Raw genomic sequence first — 6,771 nt, 5'->3', positions numbered from 1 at the left:
GTCGTCAAGGAAAAGGGCAATCCCGGGGGCTCTGAACATTGAATATTCAGTAACTCGGGGGGCAGAGACATCCCTAAGTGCACGAGTGGAGCTCCCCTCTGAATCGGCATCACACCAGCCGGGGGCATACAAAAGAGGAGAGTAGAATGGGCAGGAGCTGTGGGGACACTTCAGAGATGCTAAAAGAGAGGAAGGGCAAGGACGGGTGTGCATTCCTGCAACAGGTATTTACTGAGCACCTACTATGAGCCAGGCAGTGCTCTAGCCGTTAGAGATACAGAACTCACTAAACATAAAAATCCCTGCCCAGCAGGAGCTCACATTTCTATGGGAGAAGACAGTTACTGAAAAACAGTCCAAAAAACTCTATTTGATAGTGTGTTCAAAGGTAATACGGGCTGTGGGGGAAAAAAAAAAGAAAGCAGGTACATGGGTGAGGAATGGAGGAATGGGGGTGATCAGGGTGGGCCTCACAGAGATCATGACCTTTCAGCAAAGACTTGAAGGAGGTAGGGAGGGCCCCTGGGGATACCTAGGGTCCAGGCAAGGGGAATGGCAAGGGTCAGGATCCTGTCAGATCTATCTGAGGCGGGACTGAGTGTGAGCAGAGAGACGGAGACAGAGGAGGAGAGAAGGCCAATCACACTGGGCCACAGCTATTGCAACGACTTTACTTTTGCTGGGGGAGGGGGGAGAGTTTTGAGCAGAGGAGAAACGCGATCTGGCAAACATCTTGAAAGCATGGTTCTGACTGCTCTGCCCTTGGCGGAGGACACCAGAGTCTGGCCCATAGAAGGTGCTCAACAAAGCTCAGCACATTGCACTCCTCCCTGGAGTAGGAAAGGGCTCGTCTGCTTTGAGAAATTTGGCCCTCAAGCTTCTGGAAACATCTGACCCTATGCCAGGTGAGACAAGCTCACACTCAAAAGGCCACCTTAGTCCAGGGGTCAGTGGACAGAACAAACACCAAAGGTCAACGGCGTGGGTGGTGCCCTCTCTGCCAAGGTGTGTGTGCCCAAGTAGGGTGTTCACCTCCCTCCCTCTCTGTGAGAAATTTCAGACCCCTCTATTTTTTCCAGCAGGAGTTCATGTTCCTTTTAAGATAATCCTCTGTAGACCTCTGCCAGCCCAGCCTTCAAATTGTCTCCCTCTCTCTCTCTTACTCATGCATGGAGAGCCCCACAAAAAGACACTGGTTCCCAGGGATTCTTCCAAAGATGCTGGAAGACCTCTCAGTGTTTGCATTTCCCAAGCTCAGTTTTTGTCCCTGGGCATTAAAGGAAGGATATTCAGCCATCCCCGTCAGCAGAAGCAGGCCTCAAAAGAACAGCTACTGTGGGGGGAGCCTATTGGGGGCACCAGAGGGGGCTAGGAACTGGGTCTTGTCTTTTCAAAGTTTACAACCCACTGCAGGGGCAACTCACCAGCCCTGGCACCCTAAGGGCAGGAACCTCCATTGGGCACCTGTGTCTCCAGTACTGGGAACACGGTCTGGCACCTGAGGCACCGTAAGTGTTGAATGGATAAAGGAATGGATAAAGGACCTGTGAGAATTGCCACAAGAGGTGTTGCCCTGGGGCAAGGTGGGACAGGAAAATTCTTGCAAGAGAAAGGAGAGGCTCTGGCCTTGGGCCCTGGCTGTGCAGAGAGCTGGGAGGTGGGTATTCGGGCAGGAGGAAAGCTGTGTGGAGGGGGAAGCAAACCGCCTGCGGGTGGGTCTCGGTGGGGGTTGGGGGTGGAGGAAAAGGCCCTCACAGCAGCGCTCCCTCCACAGGGAGACCAGAGCTCTGCCTCTTCCTCCCTACCGTACCCTTTGGGGTCTAGTTGTGGGGCCTTCCCTGAGGCCCAGTTCCTGCCTCTGGCCTCTGGAGGCTTATCTCCCCAACAGAGGCTGGATCCTCAGAAAACAGGATTCTTAGACTTCCTAAAAATAACCTGAGGCTCCTCATCAGAAGCTAATAGAATATGCCCCCCAGGAATACTCTAGAAAGAGTACCAGGGGTCAGGAACCCCCACTCAGCCTCCACGAATCTGAGCGGAAAAGCCGGGGTCTCCTCACCTGTAAAGGGAATAACAGCAGCCGGCAACTGTGACCATAGGTGAGAAAGGGCTTCGGACCAGGGCGCACACCTCTAGAAAGGCGCCCACAGACAGCCTCACCGTACTTATGCCCGGCCTCACTGCTGTGCTGTGAAGCCATCGGCACTGGAAGTGCGGAGGGCAGCGAGCAGTGCCCCAGGGGGAGCGGGGGACGGGTAGGGTTTCAGAGTCCAGAAGGCCTAGACAGGGAGGCAGCTCGGGGAGAAAGGTGCCCGCCATCCCACCGGTCTTGGAACCTGAGGACTGCTGGGAAGGGTCAAAAGGGTGGACAAGGGACAGAGATGGGCAGGACCACAAAGGCCTGGGTGCAACCTTGTTGAGACGGAAGGGATCCGGACCCAATCTGGCGCCCTGGTCTCTTCCCACCTGCAACCATGGCTGCCACTTGGCCTCCGTTATAAAATGGACAAGGATTGGAGGTGCTCCTCAGGTTAAGAGAGGGGGGCCTAGAGGTCACCCTGGCCTCGGTGCCCTCCCTGGCCGGGTTAAGAGGCGGTCCCGGAGTTCTGCTCACTTCAGCTGTGTGCGGGGCACTGCAAATCAGGAAGTGTTGGAGCCCGGCTGGGGACCTCCTGCCTGGGGCCAGGGGAGGAGGGTGGTTAGACGCCGCCACCGCTGCCGGGCCTGCAGGACTGGGCGGGGAGCGAGGACCCGGAGGCTCCTGATTGCGGCCCCGGGGGAGGTGGCCGAGCCGGATAAGCTGCGGCGGGCTGGCGGGCGGCCACCTCCCCTGCAGGTCCGGCCCTCTCGGGCGGGTGGGGCGCGCGAGAGGAGGAGCCTCGGGCCGAGCCACTGCCTTCGCCGCGGACCTTCAGCTGCCGCGGTTCCTCCGAGCGGCTGGCCGCAGAGGTGAGTGACCCCTCCCCCGGTCTCCGCGGGGCTGTGTGCTGCGCCGGGTCCCCGAGACACCCGCCCGGTTGCACCCTGCGCCATCGCCGCGCGGACCTCGGGTGCCGCCACGCGTCTGGAGGCGACCCCTCTGCCCTGGGACCGAGCCACGTGCGTCGGGCGGCAGAGAAACCGGGTTCGGGGCCCCCACCCCGCGTGCCTTCCTTCCCTAGGCGCAGAAGCCGCTTGCGCCATGCAAGTTGGGCAGGGCCGGCGGCGACAGTGGCGGGGAGCAGGCTCCGGAGCCCCGGGTGCAGACGTGGGCGCCCCTCCAGGTGACCCCGGCTGAGTCCACAGGTTCCGTGTGCCCCACAGCTGGGGCTCTGGCCAGCGGTCCCAAAGGAGGGCTGGTAGCTGTGGGCGGGATCTTCCAGGCTCTTCCTCGCCAGACCTCCCAGTCCCTTCGCAGCCGGGCAGGGCAGGGGCAGGGGCTGGGCAGGGGCGCCCGACCTTGGTCCCCAGGAGGAGGCTGGTCTGACCAGTGCCCGCCTCTGCCCGCAGAGCTCTTGCCTGGCAAAGTTCCCCTTCCTGCCCGGCAAAGTTCCCCCTCCTGCCCACTTCCCCGAAATTTGGGGACAGGCGGCCCGGAGAGGTGTGGTTGGAACTTTGGTCACTCTGGGTAAATGAAGGGGAGGGTGTGCCCAGATAATATGCCGTTTGGGGACCAGAAAGCCGGATTCGTGGGGAGAAGCAGGAAGGTCCTGCTGGAGCCCTGGCAGAGGGCACGGAGAGGCCTCCCAGGTGTCCAGGGCCACCTCAGAGATGGACTCCAGAAGTGGGGGGTTCTGGAAATAGCCCCAGGGAGGTATTTCTGTCCATCAGAGTGCAGCCATAATATAATTAACAGCAGATATTCCCATTTATGTGTGCCAGGCCTCTTGCTAAGGGCTTTGTGCATAATATCCCAGTTAATCCTCACAACAGGAAGGCACCATTATCTCTTGTTAAAAATGGAGAAACAGCCTCAGAGAGTCCACATATTGTGCAAGGATACACAGCTAGCAAGTTGCAGAAGTAGGATTTGAACCCAGAGTTATCTGACTTGGAGCCCAGAGGAACCTACCAGTGGGGTGAAACAGGCTGTGTCCTCAAGAGGATTCTGGTAGCCCCAAGAATACAGTGCTGGGAAGCAGAAGGTCCACAAAACCAAAGGGTCCCACGTGGGTGTGTCCCCTCAGTCACCTGCAAGCCTTGTTAAAAATATAGATCCTGAAGTCCCATCCAAAGCTGACTGAATCAGCTAGGAGCACCTGGAGGACCCAGACTGTGTCTTACTCATCTGTGTCCCCGGTGGCCTGCAGAGGGGCTGGCAGGGAGCAGGTGCTTAGCCAATGTCTGATGGGTAAGTGGGCGGAGTGGGGTAGATGGTGTCACTAGTGTCCTGAAGGGGCTTAAATGGAGCAGGTGGCCTCAGCCAGGCAATGTGGCAGCAGGTATGGAACTAACACAGTTTAATGCTGGCCTCAGAGCCAGCAGGGAACTCAGGCTGGGCCACTTGTCCACCTGGAGGTTGAACAGCCTGCCCCAGGTTTGCTGAGGTCCCCAGGACCAGGCCAGGTCAAGCTGGGATCACACATGTGCCCTCTCCAGCCTAGAGATGTCAAACAGATAGATTCCTCTCCCATTCATGTCTCCTATCCTTGGCCCACAGCCCTTCCCTCCTTGGGCTTATCAGAGACCAGGGTGCTGGGCAGGGCTTCAGATAGTTAAAAAGTGAAAGTTCTTGAGTGAAGTCCAAAGGCGCACACCTGAGAGCTGGGTGGGTAAAGGTCGCTGGCTGAGAGCTGGGGGGAGAGTCTGGCTTTAGAGTCAGATGGATGAGTCCAAATCTCAGCTCCTTACCCCCTGACATGAAGCCCTCAGCTCTCTGAACCTCTGTTCATTTGCAAAACCTTGCCAAGGGCTTCAAACAGGATATCCTCATAAAACAAGGATGCCTATCTGGGGGACTAAATGTGTGAAGTGCTGAATTTTAGGAGTGCAGTAAATATCAGATCCCTCCTTCTTCACCTCAGGTTTACACGTTAACCAGTGAGGGGCCTTCCAGGCCCAGCACTCTTCTAGACCAAACCACTGACTTTCCTAAAGAAGGTAACTGAGGCCCAGAGAGTGGCCTCCAGGTTCCGTACTCTGTGGCAGAGCTGGCCTTGGCTCCAAGCCGCAGGGTTCCCAACTCTGTCTCAGCTGATGCCTCCCAGACTGGTGGTCTATGCTGCCTGCTGCATTCCCTGTCTAGCTGCAAATGAACAATTGAGCGGACTAGGGTGAGGTTCAGGCAGGCTGGGGCAGGGGAAGGAAGCAGGTCATTCGGGGAGTCGGGCTCCCTGGTCTTCCAGCTGAGGCTGGATCTGCTCTTTCCTGTCCACCCACGGTGCATAGTGGCCAGGTTTTCCTGAGCTGGGCAGGCCTGAGCTGAGCAGGTTGAGTACTATGAAACCGCTTTCTAGCATCTAGACCAGGGAGGTGCCTCTCGATTTAAAATGAGGATGTTTGCCAGTTTAAGTAGTTATTAGAACCTAAGGCCAAATTGGCGCCTTTCCTCCCTCTAGGGGTTGGAAGGGTGTATGCCTCTTTTTCCGCTCCTACCTCACCCCTGCCAACCCATCCCAACTTGAGAGGCTTTGGAGATCACAGAACTTGGAGAGGAGAGGGGCAGGGGTCGGGGTGAGACTAGGTGGTCTTCAAACATTGGGCTACTGAAGTCCTGCTTCCTCCCATCAGTCTCCTGCAGCTGTGTCCACCCACCTGTCCAACACAGCCTCCCACGGGTCCCGGGCCTCTGTGTGCTCCAACCATCACATCCTTGGCATGCCACACACCACCACCATCTCGCCTGAAATGCCAGTCCTCATCACTGACATTCAGCCTCCCATGTGCCGGCTCCCGGGCCAAATACTTTACCTACAGGAGCCCATTTGTACCTGGAGACTCTTAGGAGGTCGACAGTGTTCTTTTCCCAACCACGTGACTTTCCAAGCACATATGGACCCCAACTTCTTTTTTTCCACCCCTATCCTGAGACTCCTAGCCACTAACTAACCGCCACATTCTCCTGTCCAAATTCTGCCTCATTGGTTATTCATTCAACAAACACTTACTGAGCACTAACTTTGAGCCAGGCACTCTAAGACCAGCTGAGTCCCACTGCTAGCAGGATGAGTGTTGTCATTAATCACTCCACAAACACACATGCCCTCTGCGTACATGTGAATCTGAGTGAGGAGACGCGTGGCGGTGAGGCCCAGGACCTATTGCTCATGTGAATGAGCCAGGATGCAAAACCAGAGACACCCCCTCCCCTCACCCACTGAGCCGGAGGGATCAACCTCTGTGCCTGCGGTGAGGGCTGACAGGCGACTGCTCGTGGCTAAGAAACTCTTACGTTGTCATTTCAACCCAGGGGCAGAGTGTGCTCCTCTTCAGGTGTGGCCTGGCCTCATGAGCACTCCTCCGAATGGGCCAGGCGTTGGTTGCTTCAGCGCTATAAGAACACTGTCGGCCGGGCGCGGTGGCTCAAGCTTGTAATCCCAGCACTTTGGGAGGCCGAGACGGGCGGATCACGAGGTCAGGAGATCAAGACCATCCTGGCTAACAAGGTGAAACCCCGTCTCTACTAAAAAATGCAAAAAACTAGCCGGGCAAGATGGCGGGCGCCTGTAGTCCCAGCTACTCGGGAGGCTGAGACAGGAGAATGGCGTGAACCCGGGAGGCGGAGCTTGCAGTGAGCTGAGATCCGGCCACTGCACTCCAACCTGGGCGACAGAGCGAGACTCCGTCTCAAAA

General features: G+C 57.2%; 1 protein-coding gene across 1 annotated transcript in view; it reads left to right on the top strand.

Moving 5' to 3' along the window:
- The first annotated feature begins 2,757 nt into the window (after positions 1–2,757).
- LOC112617118 (metalloreductase STEAP3-like) overlaps positions 2,758–6,771 on the top strand; it is a 42,277-nt gene continuing 38,263 nt past the window's right edge. The window contains exon 1 of the mRNA XM_025373838.1: positions 2,758–2,949. The gene's annotated coding sequence lies outside the window, so the exon portion shown is untranslated. The remainder of the gene's footprint in view (positions 2,950–6,771) is intronic.

This window comes from Theropithecus gelada, unplaced genomic scaffold (assembly GCF_003255815.1).
Source record: "Theropithecus gelada isolate Dixy unplaced genomic scaffold, Tgel_1.0 HiC_scaffold_15883, whole genome shotgun sequence".
Lineage (NCBI taxonomy): Eukaryota > Metazoa > Chordata > Mammalia > Primates > Cercopithecidae > Theropithecus > Theropithecus gelada.
The sequence above is the reverse complement of the archived record's forward strand: the minus strand, read 5'-3'. Positions and strand labels throughout refer to the sequence as shown.